Source organism: Cervus elaphus, chromosome 19 (genome assembly GCF_910594005.1).
Source record: "Cervus elaphus chromosome 19, mCerEla1.1, whole genome shotgun sequence".
NCBI lineage: Eukaryota > Metazoa > Chordata > Mammalia > Artiodactyla > Cervidae > Cervus > Cervus elaphus.
The window spans coordinates 84,043,406-84,070,467 of NC_057833.1; the positions used below are offsets into that span (position 1 = coordinate 84,043,406).

The 27,062-nt window shown below is 38.7% G+C and overlaps 1 long non-coding RNA gene across 2 annotated transcripts in view; it reads right to left on the bottom strand.

The window, feature by feature from the left end:
* Positions 1-27,062, bottom strand: part of LOC122676151 — a 68,235-nt gene that overhangs the window by 27,357 nt on the left and 13,816 nt on the right. Inside the window, exon 3 of one of the 2 annotated variants that reach the window (XR_006335450.1) lies at positions 25,643-25,909. The exons of the other annotated variant lie outside the window; for it this stretch is intronic. This is a non-coding gene — a long non-coding RNA (uncharacterized LOC122676151). Of the gene's footprint in view, positions 1-25,642; positions 25,910-27,062 lie in introns of those variants that run through there. 2 annotated transcript variants of the gene reach the window in all.

A 27,062-nucleotide genomic window follows, 5' to 3' on the forward strand; every position in this document is an offset into this window, starting at 1 on the left:
CTAGATTAAGGAAAGAGGAGCATATGGCCCACCATATAGAAAATAATTATCAATAACAAATAAATAATAAATATTAGATTTTGTTGGCAAGTTGAATCTAGAATGGGGCATCTGTCTGCTCAAGCTAGTAACAAAAGTTTGTCAACAGATTGGAGAGTACAAAGTGAAGTTGCTCAATCCTGTATGACTCTTTGCGATCCCACTGATTATAGCCTACCAAGTTCCTCCATCTGTGGCACTTTCCAGGCAAGCATACTGGAGTGGGTTGCCATTTCCTTCTCCAGGGGATCTTCCCAACCCAGGGATCGAATCAAGGTCTTCCACATTGCAGGCAGATGCTTTACCCTCTGAGCCACCAGGGAAGCCCTTGGAGAGTACATGCCCTGACTAAAAGTATTGAAAGTCAGCTAGGTAGGTGGATAAGTAGGTAGGTAGGTAGGTAGATAGATAGATACGACTAAATGGATAACATGCTAGCCAAACAAATCATTTACTGGCTCTGACCTAGATCATTTGTAATTAGTGTGTCTAAGGAAATACTGAATTCCAATTGCTGAGTTTTCTAGGACTAACTTTTGGGAGTATCTGCAGTAGTTTTCTTGGTGTCCAACTCTAGTCTTGTGTCTGGAATCACCTTAAAGTAAATATCAAAGACAACTTAAGGGAAGAGAATGTCATGTAACCTCTGGAACCTAGCTGAGGTGTGGGTAGAGGGTGAAGTACTCAAAGGGGGTGACTGCCAGTGGCTCTTGAGGAGTCTACCCACTTTCCCAGAAACTTTGGTCAAGGGTGGGATACCATAAGATATGTTCTCATATGTGACTTTCAAGAACATAGGAATTCTTAGAGGATCCCAGGCAACTGAAAATGGCACCATGCTCATTGCTTACTGAACAGATCTGCAGACATTTTCCTCCATGTCTGCAACTAGAAGGCAATCCTAGAAAAGAGAGTCAATATTTATTTAGTGTTGGCTGTGGGCCAGACTCTGTTAAATGCCTTTTATGTGCATTATCCCATTATATCTTCACAATATCCCACTGGGTTAAGTACTTTTATTATTCCCAATTTGCAAATGAGGAAACTAGATTGTAGACAGGTTGAGAAACTTTCCCAAGATCACACAAAATGGAAGTGATTGAATCAAGATTCCAGCCCAAGCAGTCTGGCTCCACAGCCCATACTCTTTTTTTTTTTTTTTTCTCTTTAGAGTGTTTTTTTTTTTTTTTCATTTATTTTTATTAGTTAGAGGTTAATTACTTTACAATATTGTAGTGGTTTTTGCCATACATTGACATGTGTTCCCCATCCCGATCCCCCCTCCCGCCTCCCTCCCCATCCGATCCCTCTGGGTCTTCCCAGTGCACCAGCCCTGAGCACTTGTCTCATGCATCCAACCTGCACAGCCCATACTCTTAACTTCTATGCTCTGTTGTTTCCAAGAGTTCAAAAATGCTATAAATGGAAAGTTCAGTTCAGTTCAGTCACTAAGTAATGTCTGACTCTTTGTGACCCCATGGACTGCAGCATGCCAGTCTTCCCTGTCCATCACCAACACCTGGAGCTTGCTCAAACTCATGTCCAATGAGTTGGTGATGCCATCCAACCATCTCATCCTCTGTCATCCCCTTCTCCTCCTGCCTTCAGTCTTGCTCAGCATCAGGGTCTTTTCTAAGAAGTTAGCTCTTCACATCAGGTAGCCAAAGTATAGGAGATTCAGCTTCAGCATCAGTCCTTCCAATGAACATTCAAGACTGATTTCCTTTAGGACTGACTGATTTGATCTACTTGCTGTCCAAGGAGCTCTCAAGAATCTTCTCCAACACCACAGTTCAAAAGCATCAATTTTTAGGCATTCAGCTTTCTTTATGGTCCAACTCTCACATCCATACATGACTACTGGAAAAGTTATAGCGTTGACTAGATGGATCTTTGTAGGCAAAGTGATGTCTCTGCTTTTCAATATGCTGTCTAGGTTTGTCATAGCTTTTCTTCCAAGGAGCAAGCATCTTTTAATTTCATGGCAGCAGACATGAAATCTCAGGGATTTTGGAGCCCAAGAAAAAAGTCTCTCACTGTTTCCATTGTTTCCCCATCTATCTGCCATGAAGTGATGGGACCAGATGCTGTGATCTTCGTTTTAATGTTCAGTTTTAAGCCAGCCTTTTCACTCTCCTCTTTCACTTTCATCAAGAGGCTCTTTAGTTACTCTTTGCTTTCTGCCGTAAGGGTGGTATCATCTGCATATCTGAGGTTATTGATATTTCTCCAGGCAATCTTGATTCCATCTTGTGCTTCATCCAGTCTGGCATTTCTCATGATGTACTCTGCATATAAGTTAAATAAACAGGGTGACAATATACAGCCTTGACATACTCCTTGCCCAATTTGGAGCCAGTCGGTTGTTCCATGTCCAGTTCTAACTATTGCTTCTTGACCTGCATATAGATTTCTCAGGGGGCACATAAGGTGGTCTGGTATTCCCATCTCTTTAAGAATTTTCCACAATTTGTTGTGATCCACACAGTCAAAGGCTTTGGTGTAGTCAAATGGAGAGTAGTGACATCTATGTCATAGTATTATTTGGTCTCAGAAAAGCTTCGTTTAACCCTCTACACTCAGTTGTATGAAGCCAGGAGGAGGCAGCTAGATCCTTCCCATGATTCTCTGGAGAGCATCACCAGAATAATCTTTTCTCCCACTATTACCACTTAGTGCAGTCTCAAAGCTGTGGTAATCCATCCATTGATTGGCCTGAGGGTATAAAAAGCTACTATGGGGGATAGTAATATTGAATTTTCATGTTTGACTTGTTTTAAAATACTCCAGTTCTGAGTGGAATCTTGGTTTACTAAGCTTGGTGGAGCCACAAATGTCACATCCTATGTGCATCAAAGCTCTGCATTTATCCTCCCTTCATCATCAGGCATCAATTTCAAATCACTTCTCCTCATCCCTATGAGTTCCTCCTCCTCTCTTCCCTCTCTTCTTTCCTTCACTTATTCTCCTTTTCCATTTTCTCTCAAGGATGAAAAATGTACTCTACATTAGTTGATGTGGAAAGAACACCAAACTTGGTATCCAGCTCCCTAGAATGAAATGTCAGTTCTCTAATGATATATCTATGAAATGGAAATAATAATGCTTTTTCTTTGTTAATAAATATTTACCAAATAGCCACAGTACATTAAGCACTGTGCTAGGTATTGGGGATACATCAGTGAACACTAACAATGATATGCCAACAATTGCAAGAGGTGTGATAGAAGATACAGGGTACTATCACAGCATTCAGCATAAAGATCCATCCTTTCTGGCAGAGGGCTTAGAATTTCCACAAGCATATGAAAGGACACTGTAAACTATAAAGTCATACAGAAATATAAAGTATAATTTATATTATAATATATATCTCCTCCTTCTCTTTCTCTTCCTCATTCTTTTTCCTTTCTTTCTTCCTTTTTCAGTCTCTTAGGTCAATTTGAGGTTATCAAAAGATGATTAAAAATTGCTAGGTATCCAAGCCCATCTATAGAGTCAATGCAGTCTCTATCAAAATTCCAGTGACATCTTTTACAGAAGTAGAAAAACAATCCTAAAAATCCTGTAGAATCACAAAGATTTTAAATAGCCAAAACAATTTTGAGAAAGAAGAACACAGACGGAGGCATCACATTTCCTGATTTCAAATTATGCTACAAAGGTACAGAAATCAAAGCAGTAAAGTACTAGCTAAAAAAAAAAAAAAAAAAAAAAAAAGACGCACAGATCGATAGAACAGAATTGAGATCCCAGAAATAAACCCATGCACACATGATTAATTAATTTACAAAAAATGCACAAAGAACATACAGTGGAGAAAGGACAGTCTCTTCAATAAATATAGTTGGAAAAACTAGACAGCCACATGCAAAAGAACGAAACGAGACCACTATTTTGCAACATATTAAGAAATTAACTCAAAATAGATTAAGGACTTGAATGTCAAACCTGAAATCATAAAACTCCTAGGAGAAAACATTGAGGGAAATTTCCTTGATACTGATTTTGGCAAGGAGTTTTTGGATATGACACTTAAAGCACAAGCAATAAAAGCAAAAATGAACCAGTGGGACCACATCAAACTAAAAGCTTCTGTAGTTTAAACAGCAAAAAAGAAAAAAAAAAGGTTGATTGACAAAATGAAAAGTAATCTACAGAATAGGAGAAAACATTTTAAATCACATATATGACAAGAGGTTAATTCACATAATATTGTTAATACATAACTTGATAGCAAAAAAAAGAAAAAAAAAACCAACCCTCACATAATCTAATTTTAAAATGTGCAAAGGGCCTGAATAGACATTTTTCCAAAGAAGATATATAGTCAACAAGCACATTCGAAGGTGCTCACCATTAATGCTCAGGGAAATGCAAACCAAAAGCACAATGAGATGACACCTTACACCTGCCAGAATGGCTATTATCCAGAAGATAGCAAATAACAAGTATTGGTAAAGATGTGGCAAAAGCAAAACTCTTGTGCACTGTTCATGGGGCTGTAAACTGGCACAGCCACTGTGGAAAATGGTATGAGGTTCCCTCAAAAAATTACCAACTGCCATAAGTGAAAGTGAAGTCTCTCAGTCGTGTCCGACTCTTCGCGACCCCATGGACTGTAGCCTACCAGGCTCCTCTGTTCATGGGATTTTCCAGGCAAGGGTACTGGAGTGGGTTGCCATTTCCTTCTCCAGGGGATCTTCCCGACCCAGGAATCGAAGCCGGGTCTCCCGCATTGCGGGCAGGCCGTTTACCCTCTAAGCCACCAGGGAAGTCCCAAACTGCCATATGATCCAGCAATTCCACTCTGGGTATATAGTGGAAGGAAATGAAATCACTATTTCAAATAGATATCTACTGTTTCACGTTCATAACAGCATTGTTTACAATAGCCAATATGGGAAGCAACCTAAAGGCGCACTAATGAATAAATGGATTAAAAAATATATATATACACATATATATTTAATGGAATATTATTCAGTCATAAGAAATAAAGGATTTGCAACAACATGGATGAAAACTAAGAGCATGTGCTAAGTGAAATAAGGACAGAGAAAGACAAATAATGTGTAATCTCACATTTTATATGGAATCTAGAAAAGCTAAACTCTATGAAACAGAGACGAGAATGGTGTTCGCCAGTTGGGGGAGGGGGCGCAGGTGAGGTTGGTGAGGAAATTGGATTTTGTCAGTCAAAGGTAGAAATTTCAAGTTTGTACTAGGATAAGGTCTGAGGATCTAATATACAGCCTGGTGATTATAGTTAACAATACTTCATTGCATACATGAAAAGTACTAAGAAAGTAGACCTTGAAAGTTCTCACAGCAAAAAAATAAAGAAACCCTACCATAGTAGCTATGTGAAGTGATAAATGTATTAACTAAGCTTATTGTGATAATCTTTTACTATATATACATATATTTATATATATATATCAAATTATCATGCTGTGCACCTTATACTTACACAATGTTATGTGTGAATTATACATAAATAAAGCTAGAAAAAAATAAGATTAAATAAATAGAACTACAAGATGCTTATATAATCAGAAAAGTTCTAAGTAAATATTTATGGGGTTCAGGATAAAATACATGGTATGGAAATAGAGATGAGCATTCAAGAATTTTTAAAATAAAGTAAGCATTTATTCAGCATCCCTGGAACATCCACATCAGCCAAGTGCAGCGTCAGGCACTGAGAACAGTAGGAAAAGACACACATCTGTATCCTCAGAGAGCTCACATCTGGAGGGAAGACAGCTGAGCACACATACAGTGTGACAAGAACTTTGACAGGGGAAGGACTGAGGGGAGTACCAAGGAGAGGGTCTTAAACAAGCCTGGAGTGTCAGTGGAGGCTTTGCAGAGAAGACAAGTTATAAGCTGAGGGCAGGACAGGAATTGTCAAGCTGGTCAAATGAGGGGAATCCACATCACCTCCAAGCAAACTTAGAAATGAGCTCAGAGCAGTGAAGGTCTTTGGAGGAATATAGGAGGAGTGTCTCAAAGAGTACAAGGACTTTCTCTCCCAGAAAAGCCACAGAGGGAGAACACAAGATGGCAGTGGTGCGATGGGATTGCACAAAGCAGGAAGGCCTCTCAGACAGAAACCACAAATCTAATAGAAGTTGACAAGAAATGGGCACTGGCTTGCTCATTGGGGGAGTGTGAAAGGGCACAGCCTTCCTGTAGGACAAGGCTACAGTATGTACTAAAACCCTGAAAAATGTCCATGGTCTTTGACCTACAAACTCAACCTTTAGAAACTGATCCTTGGTGAAGATTTCTATACAAGGATGTTTAAAATGGCATTATTTTCAAATGGTAAAAAAGTAGAAACAAGCCAAACTTCACTGAGATACAGGTTAGATGAACTGTGGCTAATTTACCTAATAAAATAGTTGATGACCAATTATAATCATGTTCTTGAATAATACTAATGACAAGAAAAATGCTCAATATAACATTAAGTATAAAAAAATAGGATACAAAACTACATATACTGTATGATTTACATTTTATTTAAAATTTACCTGTGTGTGCGTGTGTGTGTGTGTAAAAAGACGAGGGAAAAAGATCAAAATATCAGCAGTCGTAAAATTACAGGAAGTTTTCTTTTATTCTGTAAGTTTGTCTCTATTTTCCAAAATTTAATCCTATGTATATCCCACTATTATCAGAGAAAAATAATAAACACTATAACAGAAAATATTAACAGAGGCTATTTCTAGAAAATTTCTTAATTTTGATTTCTTAATTCTGTGTGTTTTCCAAAATATTTTCCAAATTTCATACTATGAAAATGTATGGCTCTTTAAAACAAATCATTAAAGAGCATTTTTTTTTAAACTAGAAACCCAGAATGCTTAGGGAATGCTGCTGCTGCTAAGTCATGAGCATCTATTTTAAGGGATTAGTGATTAAGTCACCTGCTGAAAACAGGTGTCAGGTTAGCAGAGAATGATATGGTGGCTCTCTCTCCTGCCACCAAGACCAGACGACCCCCTATCGCCCTCCCACTTTTTCTGCTCCTGCTTTTGAGAATGGGAAGTTGGTAGGGCTTTTGACCTTGATCTGTAGTAATGTACAGATTTCTCTGTTATGCCCTTTCTCTGTACCATGCATTAAAAGGGTATGCAGTTGGGAGGGTCAGGATAGCCATTAAGCTTGGCAGATACTCCCCAGAGTGCTTGGAGAGGATAGTCTACATAAAGGGAATCTTCTAAAACAAGTACTCAAATTCCTTTGTATAAAGGTCTCTTTTATCTCCACCATTCTTCATTTTTTGCACCAAGTTAATTAACAACAGTTTTTAACAAGCACTTCCCTGACAGGTAAGTATTTGAAGCCTGGATCTCTTCTCCTATCTTTCATTTTCCTCTATGTATTTTCAAGCTCTATGGAGCTTGAAAAGCATACTCTTCTTGGAGGAGACAGAAGGAACATCCAAACAGTGTATTCTCTCTTGGTCTTTTTTAAACTAAGAATTAGTTCATTTCAGTATTTTTAAAGTGAGCCATTAAATTCATTGTGCTTTGCCTGATTGATTTTTTAAATGTGTTTTCAAATGTTTCTTTCTGTTAAGTAATATATAAAACTTGAGAAAAAAATAATACAGAAATATGTAAAGTGAAAACCTTCCCATATCCTTCATCTTCCAATTCAACTTCTCTCCCTGGGATTAAACACTTTTTTACTATGTTAATTCCAGGTGTGCAGCATTAAAATTCAACATCTGCATACCCTACAAAGTGATCACCACAAGTCACCCTACAGCTGGGGCTTCCCTGGTGGCTAAGATGGTAAAGAATCCACCTGCAATGTAGGAGATCCGGGTTTGATCCCTGGGTCGGGAAGAAGGGAAGGGTTCGATCTCCAGGGATGGCTACCCTCTCCAGTATTCTTGCCTGGAGAATTCCATGGACAGAGGAGCATGGTGGGCTACAGTCCATGGGATCACAAAGAGTTGGACACACCTGAGCAACTAACACACACACACACACACAAACATACACACACACACACTACAGTTGACCCCCTTCACCTGTTTCACCCACCCAACCCCCTTTCCCTCTGGTAACTGCTAATCTGATCTCTGTATCTATGTATTTGTTTTAATTTTATTTTGTTCACTCATGTGTTTTGGGTTTTTGGGGATCCGTGTATGAGATTTCCCTGGTGGCTCAGACACGTATATAAGCAAAATCATATGGTATTTGTCTTTCACCCTCTGTCTTATTTCACTTAGCATAATACCTTCAAAGTCCATCCATGATGTCACAAATGGCAAGATTTAATTCTTTCCTAGGGGTAAGTAGTATTCCATTGTACATATACCACATCTTCTTTACCATTCATTTATTAACAGACACTTAGGTTGCTTATCTTGACTATTATAAATAACATTGCAATAAACATAGGACTGCATATATCTTTTCAAATTAGCATTTTCATATCCTGTGAATAAATAACCAAAAAAGGAATAGCTGGGTCATATGACAGATTTTGCTTAAGTTTTGGAGGAATCTTTATTGTTTTCCATAGTGGCTACAACAATTTACAGTCTCACCAACATTGTACAAGTGTTCTCTTCTCTCCACAACCTCTCCAACATTTTTCATTTCTTATCCTCTAATAGCCATTCTAAATACAGGTGAGGTGATATCTCATTGGGGTTTTGATTAGTATTTCCCTAACAGTGATGTTGAACATCTTTGTCTGTGTCTGTTGGCCATCTGTGTGTCTTTGAAAAATGTCTATTCAAATCATCTTCCCATTTTTTAATTGGGTTTTCTGTTGTTGTTGGATCATATGAGTTTATTATATATTTTAGATGTTAATCCTTTATGGGATATATAATCTGCAAATGTTTTCTCCCATTCTGTGGGTTGTCTTTTTGCTTTGTTGATGGTTTCCTTTGTTATGCAGGAGCTTTTTAGTTTTATATAGTCCTACTTGTTTATTTTTGCTTCTGTTACCCTTGTCTTTGGAGTTATAGCCACAAAAACATCACAATGACTGTTGTCAATGCACATGTTTTCTTCTAGGAGATTTATGGTTTCAGGTCTTTACCTTCAAGTATTTAATCCATTTTGAGTTAACTTTTGTGTGTGGTGAAAGACAGGTCTATTTTTTCTCTTTTGCATGTGGCTGTCTAGTTTTCCCAACTTCATTTATTAAAGAGAATATCCTCTCTTCATTGTATGTTCTTTGCTCTTTTTGGTAAATTAAATGACCATGTGTGCATGGGTTTATTTCTGGGCTCTCACTCTGTCCCATTGGGATGTGTGTCTGAATTTGTGCCAGTACTATACTGTTTTGGTTACTATAGCTTTACAGTATAGTCTGAAATCAGGAGCATGATGTCTCCAACTTTATCCTTCTTTCTCAAGATTGTTTTGGCTATTCAGGACCTTTTGAGGTTCCATGTAAATTTTAGAATTATTTGTTTAAGTTGTGTTAAATATGCTATTGGAATTTTGATAGGGATTGCATTGAGTCTGTAGATTACATTTTAACAATATTAATCCTTCCAATCCATGAATACAGAATGTCTTTCCATTTATTTGTGTCTTCTTCAATTTCTTTCATCAATTTCAGAGTTCAGTGTACAAGTCTTTCAGTTCCTTGGTTAAGTATACCCTTAGGAATTTTTTTCTTTTTGATGCAACTGTAAATACGGCTGTTTTCCTAATTTCTCCTTCTGATAGTTTATCAGTGTATAGAAATGCTAGAGATTTCTGTATATTGATTTTGTATCCCATGACTTTACTGAATGCATTTACTCGTTCTAACAAATTTTAAGCAAAATCTTTAAGGTTCTCTCTAAATAGTATCATTTCATATACAAATAACAACAGTTTTACTTCTTACTTTCCAGTTTGAATGACTTTTATTTCCTTTTCTTGCCTAATTGCCCTGGCTAGGACTTCCAATACTTTGTCAAATAAAAGTGGTGTGAATAGGCATCCTTGTCTTCTTCTTGATCTTAGATAGTTGGATACCAGTTGGATATAGTTGGATATCTGTTGGATATCATGTTAGCTGTGGCTCACCACACATGGCCTTTATTATATTGAGGTACCCTTTATACCCACTTTGTTAAGGGTTTTATCATGAATGTTCAGTTTTGTCAAATATTTTTTTCTACATCTATTGAGGTGATAATATGGTATTTTTAATTTATTTATTTATTAATTGAAGGATAGTTGCTTTACAGAATTTTGTTGTTTTCTGTCAAACCACAACATGAATCAGCCATAGGTATACATATATCCCCTCCTGCTTGAACCTCCCTCTCATCTCCCTCCCCATCCCACCCCTCTAGGTTGATACAGAGCCTCTGTTTGAGTTTCCTGAGACATACAGCAAATTCCCATTGGCTATCTATTTTACATATGATAATGTAAGTTTCCATGTTACTCTCTCCATACATCTCACCCCCTCCTCCCCTCTCCCCATGTCCATAAGTCTATTTTCTATGTCTGTTTCTCCACTGTTGCCTTGCAAATAAGTTCTTCGGTAGCATCTTTCTAGATTCTGTATATATGCGTTAGTATACGATATTTATCTTTCTCTTTCTGACTTACTTCAGTCTATGTAATAGGCTCTACGTTCATCCACCTCATTAGAATTGACTCAAATGTGTTCCTTTTAATGGTTGAGTAATACTAGACAGCATATTGAAAAGCAGAGACATTACTTTGTCAACAAAGGTCCGTCTAGTCAAGGCTATGGTTTTTCCAGTGGTCATGTATGGATGTGAGAGTTGGACTATATGTATGGACTATAAAGAAAGCTGAGCGCAGAAGAATTGATGCTTTTGAACTGTGGTATTGGAGAAGACTCTTGAGAGTCCCTTGGACTGCAAGGAGATCCAACCAGTCCATCCTAAAGGAAGTCAGTCCTGAATATTCATTGGAAGGACTAATGCTAAAGCTGAAACTCCAATACTTTGGCCACCTGATGCAAAGGGCTGACTCATTTGAAAAGACCCTGATGCTGGGAAAGATTGAGGGCAGGAGGAGAAGGGGACGACAGAGGATGAGATGGTTGGATGGCATCACCGACTCAATGGACATGGGTTTGGTTGGACTCCAGGAGTTGGTGATGGACAGGGAGGCCTGGCGTGCTGTGGTTCATGGGGTTGCAAAGAGTCGGACACAACTGAGCGGCTGAACTGAACTGAATATTCCATTGTGTATATGTACCACAACTTTATTATCCTCTCATCTATCGATGGGCATCTAGGCTGCTTCCATGTTCTAGCTATTGTAAATAGTGCTGCAGTGAACAATGGGATACATGTGTTTTTTACAATTTTGGTTTCCAAAGGATACATGTGTAGGAGTGGGATTGCTGGGTCATATTTTTATTCCTAGTTTTTTAAGTAATAAAAAATACCATCTTCCATAATGGTTGTATCAATTTACATTCCCACCAACAGTGCAAGTGGAGAAGGAAATGGCAACCCACTCCAGTATTCTTGCCTGGAGAATTCCATGGAGAGAGGAGCCTGGCAGTCTGCAGTCCACGGGGTCAAAAAGAGTTGGACAAGACTGAGTGACTTTCACTTCACAACAGTTAAGAGGGTTCCCTTTTCTCCACACCCTCTCCAGCATTTATTGTTTGTAGACATTTTGATGATGGCTACTCTGGCCAGTGTGAGGTGATATATCACTGCAGTTTTGATTTGCATTTCTGTAATAATGAACGACATTGAGCATCCTTTCATGTGTTTGTTAGCCATCTGTATGTCTTCTTTGGAGAAATGTCTGTTTAGGTCTTTTTCCCATTTTTTTATTGGATTATTTGTTTTTCTGATATTGAGTTGTATGAGCTGCTTGTATGTTTTGGAAATTCATCCTTTGTCAGTTGTTTCATTTGCTATTATTTTTCTCCCACTCTGAGGGTTGTCTTTTCACCTTGCTTATAGTTTTCTTTGCTGTGCAAAAGCTTTTAAGTTTAATCAGGTTCCATCTGCTTACTTTTGTTTTTATTTCCATTACCCTAAGAGGGGGATCATAGAGTATCTTGCTTTGATTTATGTCATCATGTATTCTGCCTATGCTTTCCTCTAAGAGTTTTATAGTTTCTGGTCTTACATTTAGGTCTTTAATCCATTTTGAGTTTATCTTTGTGTATGGTGTTAGGAAGTGTTCTAATTTCATTCTTTTACACATAGCTGTCCAGTTTTCCCAGCACCAGTTTTTGAAGAGGCTGTCTTTGCCCCATTGTATATTCTTGCCTCCTTTCTCGATAATAAGGTACCCCTAGGTGCATGGGTTTATTTCAGGGCTTTCTATCTTTTTCCATTGGTCTATGTTTTTGTTTTTGTGCCAGTATCATACTGTCTTGATGACTGTAGCTTTGTAGTATAATCTGAAGTCAGGAAGGTTGATTCCTCCAGCTCCATTCTTCTTCCTCAAGACTGCTTTGGCTATTGGGGTCTTTTGTGTTTCCATGTGAATTTTGAAATTTTTTGTTCTAGTTCTGTGAAAAATGTCATCGGTAATTTGATAGGGATCACATTGAATCCGTAGATTGTGTTTGGTAGTATAGTCATTTCACATTTTCTCCATCTGTTTATGTCATCTTTGATTTCTTTCATGAGGTGATAATATGATTTTTATCCTTCATTTCATTAATATGGTGTATTACATTGATCAATTTGTGGATGTTGAATATCCTTGAATCCCTGGAATAAATACCATTTGATCATGGGATATGATCTTTTTAACGTATTTTCTCATCAGTTTGCTAATGTTTTGTTAAGGATTTTGCATCTATCTTCATCAGGGATATTGGCCTGTAATTTTTTCATGTGGTTTCCATGTCTGGTTTTGGTATCAGGGCTTTGTAAAATGTTTTGGAAGTTTTCTCTCCTCTTAAATTTTTTGGAAGTGTTTGACAAAGATTAAGTTTTCTTTGAATAAATCTAGAATTCTCCAGTGAAGCCATCTGTCCTGAGCTTTAGTTTGTTGGGAGATTTTTGATTACTATTTCAATCTCCTTTCTAGTAAGCAGTCTATTCAGATTTTTTTTTCTTCATAATTCAATCTTGGGAGATTATATGTTTTAAGGAATTTATCCACTTCTTCTACAATGTGTTGACATATAATTCACAGTAGTCTCTTATGATCCTTTGCATTTCTGATGTTGTTACTTTTTTTTTCAATTCTGATTATATTCATTTGAGTCTCTTCTCTCCATATCTTTCCTCTCTCTCTCCCCCTCTGTTGATATAGCTAAAGATTTGTAAATTTTCAAAGAAAATTTGAAGAATCAGTTCTTACTTTTATTAATTATCATCTCTTGGTTTCTTAATGTATTTCATTTATTTCCACTCTGATCTTCACTGTTTCCTTCCTTCTACTAACTTTGGGCTTCATTTGTTCTTCATTTTCTAGTTCCTTTAGGTGTAAAGTTTGATTGCTTATTTGGGATTTTTGTTTCTTGAGGTGGGTGCTGTTAACTTCCCTCCTAAAACCAATTTTGCTGCATCACTTAGAATCTTGGTATGCCATATTTCTGTTTTCATTTATCTCTAGGGTTTTTTCTTTAATTTCTCCTTTTATTTCTTTGATGACCCATTAGTTGTTTAGTAATATATTGCTTAATCTCCACACTTTTGTGGTTTTTCTTGTGATTGATTTCTAGTTTAATATCATTGTAATCTGTATAGTCTGTAGTTTCTATGGAAAATGCTTTATATGATTTCAGTCTTGAATTTGAGACTAATTTTGTGCTCTAATATGATTTATTCTGGAGAATGTTCCATGTGAACTATCCACTGCTTTTGGATAGAATGTCATGTGTGTGTGTGTGTGTGTAAAGTCAATCTGGTCTTATGTGTCATTTAAATTCCATGTTTCATTATTGATTTTCTATCTGGATGATCTACTCTTTGGGTGTAAGTGAAGGTGTTACAGTCCTCTACTATTATTTATTGCTTTAAATTTCTCCCTTTAAATCCAGTAATATTCACTTTATATATCTTGGTGCTCCTCTGTTAGGTGCATATATATTTATAAATGTTATATGTTTTTATGGATTGACCCCTTTATCATTAAGCATTTTTAAGTCTATTTTGTCTGATATGCGTATAGCTACTTCACCTTTCTTTTTATTTCCATTTGCATAGAATATCTTTCTCCACACCTTCACTTTCATGCTGTGTGTCCTTTCTTCTGAAGTGAGTCTCTTGGAGGCAGCATATAGATGGGTCTTATTTTTTATCCATTTAGCCACTCTATGTCTTTTGATTGGTGAACTTAGTCTAAATTACCTTTAAAGTAATTATTGATAGATATGTGCTTATTGCCATTTTGGTTTCTGGCTGTTTTTCTAGCTCTTCTCTGTTCTTTTCTTATTCTCTTTATCTCTTCCCTTGTGCTTTTGTGATTTTCTTTAACATTCTGTTTAGATTCCTTTCTCATTTTTTGTGTGTATCTACTATAATTTTTTTCCTTGTGGTTATTGTGCGGTGCACATATAACATTCTATGTAAATAGTCATCTATTTTAAGCTGGTACAACTTAAATTTGAACACATCCCAAAGCTTTATCATTTTACCCACCTTCATATTTTATACTTTTGATAACATTTTACATCTTTTTATTTCATGCATCCTTTAACTATTGTAATTTTAGTTAATTTTGCTACTTTTATCTTTTAGCCTTCATGCTTGCTTTATAAGTGATTGAATCCACTACCCTTGTTATGTACTTTCCCTTGATCTTTATTGTCTGCAAATATTGTGCTAAATTTCCCGAACAGCAGAACTACACCCTCCTTGTACTTCTTGTTCCAGAGTTTTTTTTAAAAAAAAATCTTTTGCTTGTCTTCAGTTTTTTTTTTTCCCCCCGCAAGTTTTGGCTTGTTCTTGGCTTTAGCTTTTCTGACACCCTTCTCGTGGATATGACAGGCCTGGGCCAGCAATTTGTTCTTCCCATTGCACATCATATCTGTGAGATTATATTTACCTCATTGTGTAAAAATGTTGAATACGTTTTGTTTTTTTTTCCCTGATTCTGCACCTTACAGACTAGATCTCAGTGTCTATGGACATTGCTTCTAATTCATTTACTGGATGCCTCCACATGAATTTCATATTCGTTTTGTGCTGTAGTGGTTATCTGCCATGATAACTGGTTTCATGGTGCTATTAGACCAATTTCTTCCCACTCCTTCCAATTTTGGGTAAAATCTCTCAATTAGGTAGGTGTTTCCTGTCAAACAGGTCTTCCCAGATTTAGTACAAAATCTCTGCCAGAAGTTCTGGTATCAAAAACCACCATCTAGAAAACTAAAGCCTGATACTTAATACCAGGATTAGCCAATACTTCAATTTTCACTCCTCATTATTCTTCACTAGGGGCAACCTTTAAAATACAAGGCAAGATGATGATGACCACTGCCCACCTCTGCTTTTAGCCCTCCATGTATTTTATATGGGACTTCAAAGCCAGAAAAGATATACATGGCAGACTTCTTCTGTCTCACTCACTCTTTTATATATAAATTTGTAGGGGTGAGTATTGATTGATAGGACTAATGTATACTGGTGGGTGGCAGCCATGCCTCCATGCTCCAGAATGACAATTCACCACTGCTGTCTGGGTCAGGCTACATGGTTCTGCCAAAGGGAGTTACTCATCAACCTCTGTGACTCACTTCTTCCTCACTGGGTAGGAACAGGCTTGCTTGTTCCTGCTCCTACCAGTGCATGGTCTGCTTTCTGACTGCAGGTAAGTGTGGGGCACGGCTGGGCAGGAGCTCAAAGCCACTTTCTTGGCCCCAGGAAGAAATATTTCTCCTCCACTAGCCCTTCCACTGGATCACTTTTACTCTCAAGCCTCCTGAAATTAGCTAAACTCCCACCTCTCTTAGGAAGGTTTCCATTCTGGCTTCCTGGCTGGCATGTCTTTCCCACTGGTTAGTCACCCTTTTTCCTCTGCAGGGGTTGGGGAGCTCCAGATGAAGCCTTTCACCCTCTTTGGAAACAGGGAGGACACCCTATGCTTGCAGCATGTACTGCCTGTTTAAGCAGGAAGTTGAACATGGTGCACTCTGCAACAATTCCTTCAGCTTTCAGACTTCCTGTGTCGAGAGTCCTTTGTGGCTCTCCCTGTAAAAACATGTTTGTTCACCAGTTGGTTCCCTAGAAAGCCTGACCATAGTTCTCTTAAGAAAACAGCTCTTAAATCAGCTTAATCAACATTAATCAGCTGCCTCTCACTGCTAATAATAATTAACTCCAGCATGTTCTCAACTGTAAATGTTTAAAAAGTAGCAAACTCAAAACAGGGACAGCTTACATGCACAGTAGTTATGATTTTCCTTACCCCTCTTCCCATCCAGGCTCATTTGCTAGGTCTCCTGTAACCAGGCACTTAATAGGTTTTTTTCTAATACTGCAACCCCCATCTAGCTTCTGTCTTACTTTTCTTTTCAGGTCCTCAAGCCTCATCTCTATAGCTATGGAATTGTCAGTACAGAAGGGACCTTGGAGACATACTCGTCAGTCCGAATTTTTAATCTGTAGCAGGTTCAGATTTTCACTCCCAGGCTCAAATATGAAAATGTGACTTTATCACACTGTAACTGAACTTAGTGCTTAAGTTCTCGTTTCAACTCAGTCTTACCAGTACAGAACTCGGTCACTTTCACATTTCCCCATGCACACACATCCTCAGGTCTATCTTTTTTGGGTTAATACTAAACCAGTTAAGGATTCTGTCTCTGTTCTCCCTACCAACCTCCACAGTCTAAGCTCAGGGTGGGGTATGAGGTGTAATTTATGTTTCATCCAAACAACCGGAATGAAGATATAGAGTCTCAGCTGGGCCCACAATCCTCTCTTCTTGCTGGTCTCTGCCGAGAGAGCCAGCTTCTTGCTTTATCCCTGTTGCCATGCACTGGGGTCCACAGCCAGCGGTCCTTCACGGTCTCCAGTCACCTCACTCAATAGGATTCATTCTCCTTACATAGGGATGCCAGATTTAGCAAATAAAAATACAGAATGTCCAGTGAAAGTAGAACTTCAGGTAAACAACAAATTTTTTTTTTTTTTTTTTTTTTTGTCCAACCAACCACCAGCCTTCTTGTGGTACATTCTCATTGAAACAGAAGTGGAGGGACCAAGATGTCCAGGCCTTCCCCGGGGAGACGGCATTGACTCAGCTCATCCTCCTGCTTTGTGGGTGGAAAAAAAAGCCAGAGAGAGAGAGCCACCCCTATGTGTATGACATTCAAACACATTGTGACCACCTTCTCCAGGAAGTGAGGGAGCAGTGTGCACCCTGGAATCCACCCAGATTAAAATTTCCTTTTTAGGAACCCTCCTACATTGATGCTGGTGGGAATGTGAATTGGTGCAGCCACTATGGGAAGTAGTATGAAAGTTCTTTTAACAACTAAAAATAGAGCTATCATATGATCCAGCAATCCCATCCCTGGGCATATACCTGGAGAAAACCATAATTTAAAATGATACATATCCCCCAATGTTCATAATAGCACAATTTTGAATGGGTAAAACATGGAAGCAATCTAAATGTCTGTTGACAGAAGAATAGATAAAGAAGTATGGTACAATGGAATATTACTCAGCCATAAAAAGAATGAAATAAAGCCATTAGCAGCAACACAGATAGACCTAGAGATTATCATATTAAGTAAAGTCAGACAAATATCATATGATGTCACTTATATAAGTGGGATCTAAGTGGAATCTAAAATATGACACAAATTTTTTCACAAAAGTGAAACAGATATAGACACAGAAAATAATTTTACAGTTACCAAAGGGGAAAGGAGGAGGTGGGTAAATTAGGAATTCATAATTAGCAGATACCCAATACTGTACATAAAAGAGATTAAAACAACAGTCATACTGTATAGCACAAGGAATTATATTCACTATCTTGTTATAAACCACAATGGAAAAGAATCTAAAAAAGAATATGTGTATGCATGCTCAGTCGCTTCAGTCATGTCCAACTCTTTGCGACCCCATAGACTGCAGCCTGCCAGGTTCCTCAGTCCATGGGATTCTGCAGGCAAGCATACTGGAATGGGTTGCCATGCCCTCTTCCAAGGGCTCTTCCTGACACAGGGATCAAACCCACATCACCTCTGTCTCCTGCATTGCAGGCAGATTCTTTATCCCTGAGCCACCAGGAAAGCCTCCTGAAAAAGGATCTATATACGAATCATTTTGCTGTACACCAGAAACAATCACAACATCATAAATCAACTATACTTTAATAAAAATACATACATACATACATACACACATACTAAATAGAAGTCCATTTTCATATTTAACAGGTACAGAGTTTCAGTTTGTGGGAATGGTAAATTTCTGGAGATGGGTAGTGATGATGGTTGCACCACAAGGCAAATATACTTAATTCCTCTGAATTGTACACTTAAAATAGTTACTGTGGTAAAATTTTATCTTGTGTGTATTTTAGCACAATTTTTTCTAGGTCCCCCTTCATGGAAGGAAAGGAGGTAGGGAAAGGACAAAGACTGTCTTCCCAAATTGTGGGTGAAAAAGCCTCCTCTGCCCTCCAACAATGCCCTCCTCTGTGTTTTGGTTTCTTCCTCAGGCAGGAGGCCTCAGGACTGTGTATTCACAGCAGCCATAGAAAGAGAAAGTCAGCTGCTACTAGGAACTCTCCTAGAAATCGATGAAGTCCTTTCCCAAAAACACAGTAAAATCCTACCGACTCAAACTGGGCCCCGTGCACATTCACTACCCACTTCCTAACAAAGGGGTGAGTCATTGGGCCAATTAGTCCCAGCCTGGGAACCAAAAGAGGGTCAGCTTCCTTGAGGCAGCCAGCTATGGGGGGGAGATGGGGAGGAGAGACTGGTGCTGAAAGGAAAGTGGACCTGTGGGAAAGGGGGAGGGGGAAATGGTTGGACAATTCAGCATCCAGTACATAGGATGTGAGTAGGGCATTTGTGTGGGTGTTCCCAAAGTCCTCAGGAGAGAAGCTGAGAGGCAGAAGCCAGGTCCTCCATAATGTGCCAGGTCCCATGACCACCCTCCCGTGTCCTGACAAAGAGTCTTGAGTAAATTCTATTTCAGCAACTGATGGGACTTCCTGGCTGACCCCTCACATGCTGTAGGTCTCACTCATTGTACCTCAACCCTATCCCAGCCGCCAGAAGCTCTTTTGGCTCAGTGTACCTAATGGTCCCTGGTAACACCACCTGCAGGAGAGATGCCTTCTGTGTCCTCAAGCAAGAACATCTGTTAGGCCAATGTGCTAGTAAAATAAAGTTCTTTTTAACTCTAAAAATGCCAGCATGCAGCTGGATTGATGGATGGTCACTAAACATTTGGAGGAAGCACGAGACAAAATTGCATGGATTTGAGAGACTTAAAATGAATGTAGGAAACAAAAAGGTTATGACCCACTAAGAAGCAGTAGGATAAATTGAAAAACCAAAGTAGAATTGAGTTTAGAAGGTTTTTCCCAGGTCTGGGGGCACACAATGAAAAAAGTTTTATATTTTGAAAAGCCAAAGAAAATTGTACAAGTCCACCTAATCCAACAGAGATTCTTTCTAAAATAAGAAATGGAAAATGTGGCTTCCCTAGGGGAAGGATGGAACCTTTCTAATAATAATGGAGTTTAAGTTCACAGGTGCAGAAATGGGAGGGGATCTGGAAGAGGTGGTTAGAATTGACATGCTATGTGGCAAACAAAACAGACACGAGATTCATACTTGTCTGAGGACTTTGTGCCCTACCACCTCATGTAAATACTCCACACATCATTAGAATACCTTTTTAATATTTAAAATTCCATGATTTTTGGAGAATACGTATATGGCACAATGATGTAAACTTTTTTGTTTGATAAAGTGTACTAATCATTTATTCAACAAACATTTCCTAACCACCTACTATGTACCAGGAAATGCCTTGATATGCGTGCTCATATTTAACTACAGTACTATAAATATTTAAGAACCATCTGAAGCAAGAAAATGTTTTTTCCTCCCATACACACTCATTAAATATGTTCATACTGATGCACGGTGATTAGTTTTACCAGCTTGTTTCTTTGTTTACTGAAAAAATTGAACATCAAATTGTTTCTAAATTAATTTCAAGGTCTGTAGCAAAATTAAAGCTTTTAAAGACATCAAAGCAGTAGCTCAGAGCAATTGTACAATAAAAAGCAAACATTCTAAACTAGGAAAAGAATATGGCCATTTTTAATTGAGTATTCTTATTTATTATTAAATATAAGAAGAGAATATAAAATTCTCATATCAGTCACTTTTATTTATTTTTAAAGTTATTGTGATAATCTTCAGTTCTGTCTATTGATAAGTTTGATAATCTTATTTTTAATAATAATTATTATTATAAATAATTAATCTTATAATTAATTAATCATATTTCTTTGTATTAAGAATTTCTTTGCAAAAAAAGAATTTCCTTGCAAACAACGTAAGCCAATTTTCATGTGCTATCTGATCTGCCACATTTGACTATGCTTTGTAACTTTCCATAAATTGAATTTTTCATTTTCAAATTTAATCAATTTGAATTATTTATGGTTATAATTGTGTTGAGTAAGAAAGTGATTGAAGTTAAGATTTTGAAAAGCTGGCCATAAATTGAGCAACATTAGTTTTAAATGGAACTATTTCCTCATGGATTTTACTATTCACATTTATTATATGAATAGGACCAATAGAAATTATCCATCATGATCACAATTGCTTTTATTTAATTGCATTTACCTTTGTCAATACACAATGGCCACTCCCATTTAAATATGGTATACCTATAAAAAAAATAGTATTCTCTGGAGGGCTATGGGTGCACTGTGTAATCTTTATGCAAAGAATCAGGCCAGGGAAAATAGTGGAGAGTACTAAATGCATGGAGTTTGGATGGATACTTGCAACCAGAATTAAATTATGCTTATTGGGTTCTTGCTGGCAACAAAAGCTGTCATGCCTACAGCTTTATGGCGCTGGGATATAGCACTGGTGTCTGGGAGTGCAATCTAGCAGGAATCAAACACCAGGAGCAGCAGCCCCAACCTCAGTATCCTCGGAAAAGAGAAAATTGCAATCTGATGGAGGCTATGGTTGGATTACTTAAGGATTCAGTTTTATCCTCGTTTTGACATGTGGTTAGTATGTGATGAAGAGGGATCAACAAAGATCTGTTGGATATAAAAGGTCTGGACTTTCCATTATACACTGCTTGGCTATGTGTGACCAAGAATTCAACCCAGGTCTCAAGCAACACAGATTTGGGGTCCATCCTTCCTACCTACCAGTTCCCAAGGATCCTAGACCCAATTTGTACTATGTGTATAGATAACTTTCATTTTCATCTTTCCCCATTAATTTACATTCTTCCTGCTTTCCATATCTCTCAAAAGCCCTCTTCCGCCACTCCTCTGATTATTTCTATTTGTTGAAAAGTTAACTTTTCTCAGTTAAGAGTTCATTGCCAGTGGCTTTGTAGTATAGTCTGAAGTCAGGCAGGTTGATTCCTCCAGTTCCATTCTTCTTTCTCAAGATTACTTTGGCTATTTGAGGTTTTTTGTATTTCCACACAAATTGTGAAATTATTTGTTCTAGTTCTGTGAAAAATACCGTTGGTAGCTTGATAGGGATTGCACTGAATCTATAGATTGCTTTGGGTAGTATAATCCCACTTATAATCCCACTTCTGGGCATACACACTGAGGAAACCAGATCTGAAAGAGACACGTGCACCCCAATGTTCATCACAGCACTGTTTATAATAGCCAGGACATGGAAGCAACCTAGATGCCCATCAGCAGACGAATGGATAAGGGAGCTGTGGTACATATACACCATGGAATATTACTCAGCCATTAAAAAGAATTCATTTGAATCAGTTCTAATGAGATGGATGAAACTGGAGCCCATTATACAGAGTGAAGTAAGCCAGAAAGATAAAGACCAATACAGTATACTAACACATATATATGGAATTTAGAAAGATGGTAACGATAACCCTATATGCAAAACAGAAAAAGAGACACAGATGTACAGAACAGACTTTTGAACTCTGTGGGAGAAGGTGAGGGTGGGATGTTTTGAGAGAACAGCATCGAAACATGTATATTATCTATGGTGAAACAGATCACCAGCCAAGGCAGGATGCATGAGACAAGTGCTCGGGCCTGGTGCACTGGGAAGACCCACAGGAATCGGGTGGAGAGGGAGGTGGGAGGGGGGATTGGGATGGGGAATACATGTAAATCCATGGCTGATTCATGTCAATGTATGACAAAACCCACTACAATATTGTAAAGTAATTAGCCTCCAACTAATAAAAATAAATGAAAAAAAAAAGAAGAATTAAAAAAAAAAAAAAAGAGTTCATTGGCAGTGGGGTGTAGTAGAGAGAGCACAAACCTTGGCTTTTTATCATTAGTAACACCTGGATTGGATTTCAGTCCATCCCACTTGACAATGGACAAGTTACCTAACTTTTTTTTAATGTTTTTAGCAGTATCATAAACTTAATCTTAAATTAGAAAAATATTTATTTATTTAGACACATCTGGTCTTAGTTGCAGCACACAGGATCTTTCACTGCAGGGCACAGACTCTCTAGTTGCGGCCCACAGGTTCCAGAGCTCTTGAGCTCAGTAGTTGCAATGCTCAGGCTTAGTTACGCCGCTGTTTGTGGGATCTTAATTCTTTGACCAGGGATTGAACCCATGTCCCCTGCACTGCAAGGCAGATTCTTAACCACTGGACCACCAGGAAAGCCCCGGAGATATACAACAACAGTTGTATTGGGGGATGATAATACCACAAGCCTGTGGTATGAAGGAGACCCCAGACTCCAGTAACCCTAGCTCTCACCCCACCCCCGATATCACACTCCCATGTCACCATGCAAGACTTTTCCCCATTTGTTGCTTGCCTCATACCTTTGCTTATAGTGATTTTTGATATATAAGTATTTTGAATATAGAAAATAAAACCAGAAAAATAAGGTAAATATTTCATGAATATCAGAATTAGGAAGTCTCTTATCATAAAAGCACTGGAAGAAATAATGAGGAAATTACTTTGATATAATCCCTGTTCCAATAAAGCTAGTATTCTAGGTATCCTCACTTGTGTCTTTTTCCAGGCAAACTGTAGAATAATTTTGCTGTTTTCCCCTCCATCTAAAAATCCCATTAGTACTTTAACTGAGGTCATGTTAAACTTCTGTAGCCCTATAATCCAAGGCAAAGCCAAGGCCTGTATCAGGAAGGCAAATGTTTTTCCAGAAACCCCTGGCAAATGTCTGCTTCCATATCATTACCCCAAACTGTCACACACATGACTACATCTCCCTGTAAAGGAGGCTACAAAATGTTTGGTTTCCAGCCTCTAGAATGGAGATAGGAGAAGAGAGATGAGAAAGGATATTGAGTGAGCCCACCTGCAGGGACTCCCATGAAGTCACCATGGAGGAGGAACCAGAGGCAGGAGCTGTGGGAACCGTTTTCAGGAGCACCTGTGCAAGACTGGCTTCAGGACTGTTGTCGTGGGACCCAGGTAACACAGTGCACGCTACTGAGAAGGCCATTCTGCCCCTCCTTACTGCAGGAGGCCACGGAGCCTGGAGACTCTGGCTGGGAGCAACCACTAAGGAGAGCTTGCCTTGCAGATCAAAGAAGAGTCTGGAGAAGCCAGCAGCACAGTGCTCTTGTGAGGGGGCTCTCAAATGCCTATGGGTACTGCCTCTTTGGGCAAATGCTGTGGCTGCTTACCCAACAGTCAGGCCCCTTTCTTCATAGTTCACAGAACCACAGTTTGGTTCCTGTAGCCATGTTCCCAGCGCCTGTGAATGAATCATGTTTGGTCAAAGCCGGTCATGGCAGTTGCAGTCCCCCTTGGCAAATGATTGGTCTAGACTGGCAGGCAACATGACCCAGCTTTGGACCATGAGATTAAGGGGAAGTCTCCTGGGAATGGTTCTAGAAAATTTGTCCTGTCTGATAAAAAGACACAGCCTTGCAAAAAGAAATTCCTTTGCCCACCCCTTCTTCCTGACTTGAACATGGTTATGTGTGGACATCACACTTGGAGCTGTGGTTCTTTCAACAAAAGCAATTTTCTCAGGTTGGCAAGAATGGAAACACAGTAAAAGCCTAGGTCCTTGAGGATTTTGTTGAGTAAGCCAATGCATTATACCTGAAACTGGATGAAAATCTTTATTATTTGAACCATTGTTGCTGTTTTATTACTTGCAGCTGAAAGCATTTTTAAATGATAGAACCCTTTAAAAAGGATATCAAGCAGAGCATTGTAAATTGGTTTATTCTCCAGTAAAGATCTGGGAGATAGAAGATGTCAATAACACCTAACAAGCTAGCAAAATCTGAGTAATAATAACAATGTGACCTCCTTACAGCACCCACAGTCAGTGAGGCTTAGAGGCAGTCAAGTCATACTTAAAAGATAATTTGAGAAGTGACATCTTTATATGATACAGTTTTCCTCTGTTGGAAGATTATGTATTTTTCCAATATTTAAATCTCTTCTAAGTTTTTTATTGCCCCAGCTATTTCTTGTTAGGTTTATTTCTAGGTATTTTATGTTTGGGGCTGTTGTCTCTTTCAAGATGTTGAGGTTCCCTAGGGATCTGTCTTCCTCCTCTTTTCATCCCATAATTGCCTAAATGACACCTTCTTTCCTGCCTTTCCCCCAAATCCTACTTCAGGCTACTCTTTCTCTATTCTGAGCAAACACTTATCCTCCTAGGTACACAGACTTTTGCCTGGACTGTTTTTTGGAGGTCATCCAACCCTGATTGACAGAAAAAGGTAACATTTGGAATCCAGTGAGCTTGAGGTTAAAATGTGTCATGTCAGCAATTGCTAAACAACAGTACATCAGAATAGGTCAAGAATTTGTGAGATGTTTGTGCCAAGTGAAATGTCAAAGCACAAAGTGTGTGAAGGAAAAAAAATCTCTGTGCCAGTCAAAATGTCATTCTGTCTTGCAGGGAGTAATTTATTCCTTTCTGTCTTTATCGCTGTTCTTGTTTCACACATTAATGTTGCCTCTAAATAATTGAAATTAATAGTGGCATTATCACTGGGTGGGAGGAAAACTAAGGAGCTAATTTAGAATCACTCACTCAGTTTGGGTTTGTTTTGAAAATGGAATTTGTTAAGCCAACCTTAAAAATAAGCCCTTACCTGACTGTCCAAAGCATTTACACTGCAGCCATTTATTTGTTCTGTTAACTTCTGGAACATATAAAAAGAAGGCACAGGAGGCAGTGGAGAATAAACTGTTTTTAAGTACTGTATCTGAGAAATTGCAAACTGGATAGAAATGCTATAGACAGGATGACTAGATCCAGATAGCTCACAACAAACGGAATACCAGTGGCTTGTTGACTTGATTACAAAGCAAAATTCCATGATATTCGTCACCGTTTTCACATTGGTTTTAATTTCTAAATTGGTAAAGCTTCCCAGAACATGGCTCCTCTCCATGCCATTTGCTTTCTCTGATAGCAGCTTTCTCTTGCAATAGTCATGGTCAAACAGTGGGGAACTGGTCTTACTCTTGATGCCACAGCTGCCCGGCTAATAAACCAAAATGCTTTTCTGTAGGCAGTAGAAAGGCCAGGACTGGAGGGAGGCACCCAAGGTGCCCAGAGCACAGCTTCTCAGGAGACCCCCATTCCCAGGTGCCCACCTGCACATCCTCAGATCTGGAAGTGAACACCTCCTTCAGTGCTGCACCCGAGGCACTTCACTTGCTTCACCCTTGTCCTGGCCACGGTAGGCATTATTGCTGCCCTTGGAATTGAAGTAAAGGGCTCAGAAGTAAAGAAGAACTCTATAAATCTCTGACAATGATAACTGAGTTTCTGCCCAATTTTATTATTCCACAAATTAGAAATTTAACGATATGAATTTGAAGAATAATAAGAAGCATGTATTGCTAAAATGAGAGAAAACCCTCAACAAAGATTCCAATTAATGGGAATGAGTCAACAGTGTGAAAGGACCATGTGGGACCTCCAAGTTCCAGAGTTTGGGCTCCAGGTTTTTAGACTAGGAGCTCAATTTTATCAGCATAAAGAAAAATGGTCTGAAACTGGCAAGAGAATTACAAATAATCCAGAATCCCAATTACTAAGAGTTTTAGATATTTTCCAGTGACAATATCGCAGTGTTCAATGTTCAGGACATCCCTCCCTAGATAGGGAACAAAGTGTCAGTCATCAGATGGCTGCATATAAGCATGAGAGAAAACAGAGGGTGGACTGTCAATGGCTGGGATATTTCATCCAGGTCAGGAAAATGTCCTGCCTCACCCCCAGAGAATGGCAGCCCACTTCAGTATTCTTGCCTGGAAAACTCCAAGAAACAGAGGAGCCTGGCAGGCTACCGTCCATGGGGTTGCAAAGAGTCATATACAACTGAGCATGCATGCACACACATACCCCCAGAATATTTTGTGTATTCATCACTCAACAAATATAAATTGTGTACCTATTACCATATACTCACCAAACCCTGTCAGCTCTACCTTCAAAATGAATTCTAAATTCAGTACTTCCTGCCACATCCACCGTAACCATTTTAAATGGGTACCATCTTCCTGCACCTGGGTAATAGACTAGGCCCTCTAAGCAGTCTCCTGGTTTCCACTGTCTCCCTGCTAAAGTCCAGTATTGGTAAATATGATAAGGATATTAGGCTGATCCTTTTAAATGTAAAGGATCATTATGTATCTCCATTGGCTTCCTACTTCTTAGAATAAAAGCCCAGATGTCTTTCTTGGACTGCATGCTCTACCCCTATTCTCTAATCTCACTGTAGCCCAATACCCTCCTCACTCACCCTACAGGTTCTTTCATCCTACTCCTGGGATACCCCAAGAATGCTTTCACCTTAAGACCTCTGCATATCCCCTTCCTGCTTGAATCATTTATTTCCAGATATCTGCATGGCTCACTCTGCTTA